At 39.3% G+C, this 2,728-nt stretch overlaps 1 long non-coding RNA gene across 1 annotated transcript; it reads right to left on the minus strand.

Moving 5' to 3' along the window:
• Positions 1-1,741: 1,741 nt before the first annotated feature.
• LOC124461263 lies at positions 1,742-2,095 on the minus strand. The gene is made up of 2 exons (XR_006954992.1): positions 1,965-2,095; positions 1,742-1,896 (listed from the first exon to the last, which is right to left on the minus strand). It is a non-coding gene; the product is annotated as an uncharacterized LOC124461263 (long non-coding RNA).
• Positions 2,096-2,728: the final 633 nt, after the last annotated feature.

Here is a 2,728-nt window from a genome sequence, read left to right on the forward strand (position 1 = left end):
TTGTGCAAAAACCGGTTGGTAATTTTATTGATCTAGTATTTTCATGTACGGCAACTTTCCCATTGCCAATATCTAATAGCTGTTTTGAAAAAGTTTCTTCGGATGGATCCTGAAGCGTTTGAACGCGCATGTTCACATGCCCTGCCACGCTTCGCTGTGCCCGCTTTTGAAAAATTAAAATTGCGGTTGGTAACTTTATTGCTGAAATTCAAGTTAAACCCTTGAAGTAGATGTCTTTGGATATATTGAACGTCTTATTACTATGTTAAATTCTATTTAACTCTATTGCTGAGTTGCAGTTAAGTATAAATTACAGTCTATTTGTTAAGCAATATACATTTGAGTGTTTTATAAATGAAAAACGAAAGCTGGCATACTACGAACGAAACATTCAATGTAAAAGTAATTTAGATGGATGGCAAAAGGTTGAGCAAAATCTTTTACTACTCTTAAAGCTTGGGTATAAAAAATAGATGTTGGCCGATTCTCAGTCCTACACGATCTGCATAAAAAATTTCGTGAGAATCGGTCGAGCCGTTTCGGAGTAGTTTGGTAACAAACACCACACTCGAGAATTTTATATATATAGATATCCATGTATTAATTGAAGAGTTTTCATATTCTTAATGAATGAATTACCTGTTACCGGATCTCGTTGCTTAAGGTTTATGCAATATCCGTCTTGTCCCTTCCAAAAAATGAGTGGATATTGGAGAGCATCATATAAACGATGGGTATCAGGAATGGACTGAAGAGAATTATTTCTTCTTCGAATCACGATTTGTCGCGTAGCTGTATGGTCGCCAACCATGATTCCAGCCACGTCGTCAACAACAGGTGCGTTGAATCGACGTATATGCCCTCCAGCTGGTGTTCTATCAGGATTGATGAAAATAGCGTGATTGTCACTTTGTAGCTTATGCATATGTGATTTGAATAATTTCAACAATTCGTTGTGCTCATTTAACAGAGCGTCCAGCTCGCTGACAATGCGCGTTGCAAATGGTGAATTGAGGTGATTATAGTCGCCACCCATAAAGTAAATTTGTAAAAATTTATAAGGTTCGTTTGGCATTGGTAGTATTGAGCCGACTTTGTGGTAAATTTGGCCTTTGATTTTGAATGTGGAATTAAATTGTTGACCATTTGCAGCAGTATTTTTAACTATTTCCGTTGCTCCGAACGATGTCATTTGAAAACATGAATTGAATTGCCGAATTGAACGCAAGAACAGCGAAGAATTTGGATCAGTACCAATAAGGAGGCCGTGCAATGGTTCCGGCGGTGTTTCAATTTCTGGAAGTTTCACTTTTCCTGATGAGCAACACATCCCAATTGGCTCATTTTTAAATTTAAGGGCTTGACAGTGCGGGCATTCCTTGTACAATGTACCAATTACCACTTTGGAATGAGCGTAATATCAACACCCGAAATGCTAGTCGAAGAAATGAATGTGATGTAAATGCTCGAAGTACTTGTTGATGTTGGTCAATCCCTCTACGTCTGTTGGCTACGAATCTGCGCGCTTCTCTTCGTTCCAATTGTCTTTGTTGGTTTCGCTCATCTCGTGATGCACGTAACTGCGCCATTCTTACACGGACATCTGCATTACTTTGTTGCCTTTCTGCATCTGATCTTATTGCTCTTCTATCTTGCATGCCTCTAGATCTGTTTGTTTGACGACTCAAATTAGCCCCCCTGCGTGTTCGTGGCATTGTTGTAATAAATCAAGTTGGAAAACTGATTGGTGTATAACGTGTATTATTTTCTTGATCAATAATTAGCGCAGCGAGTTCGGTCGCACTCGAGTTGTAACAACGACTGAACTCGAGACACACAATTCTTGTGCGCGCCTTCCACCGAACCACACTCGGCGACAGCGACAGAACGCTTGTCCTGAAGTTAAAAGAAAATTTCAACTGTTTGTTCCGAAAAAAAAACTGGAAAATTAAATTTTTTTATACGGAAATCCCCAAGCGAAGCCGTGTGAACTCAACAGTGTACATCACCTTACTGAAATCTAGAAAGTCTCAACGTTGTATATGGTTTTTCACGGCCTGTTTCGATTGGAAGATTTAAATTATTTTTGTTGAATTTCATCTCTTATCAAGTGTACTACACGGAACGCCAGCCAAGCGGCTACACATATGAAAGCTCCGCTGGTTGATAGTTATCACAAAAGAGAAGCTTTTACTTATCAGAGTTTGCTTGCATGGTAAGGGCGGGGGGGGGGAATCTCTCCTCTAGTCTAGAGAATCCTATACTCTTTATTTTTTTGTTTTACTCTTCATGCCCGTCTCAGATCTTTTCTGGCCAATGCTTTGCGTTTGCTGCTCCAGGGGCTTCGGTCCGTTTTGACAGCTTGTCCCTCATAAGCCTTTGTCTAGTCGGCTGACCGGCTTAGACCATTGCATCTAGTCTGTGAACTAGGTGCCAACTCTATATAAAACAAAACTTTCTTACTACATACATTAAAAGGCGCATTTTTTACTGTTTACCATTTGACTTGGCACCGGATTAAAAAGGATATATTACTTCCTCTCGACAATCTACTTCATCAGACTGCCCATGTGCCTAAAAGACAAACATTTTTCATAAAAATTGCTTCCTTTACTCAAACTGATATGCGCGTTTATATAGCGCTGGACTTACATTTATTTTGAAATAAAACACTATCACTCACTGGCGGAATAAAACTGCTTCGAATTCACCATTCAAACTTCACAAT

Source organism: Drosophila willistoni, unplaced genomic scaffold, assembly GCF_018902025.1.
Source record: "Drosophila willistoni isolate 14030-0811.24 unplaced genomic scaffold, UCI_dwil_1.1 Seg29.1, whole genome shotgun sequence".
NCBI classification, from domain to species: Eukaryota; Metazoa; Arthropoda; class Insecta; order Diptera; family Drosophilidae; genus Drosophila; species Drosophila willistoni.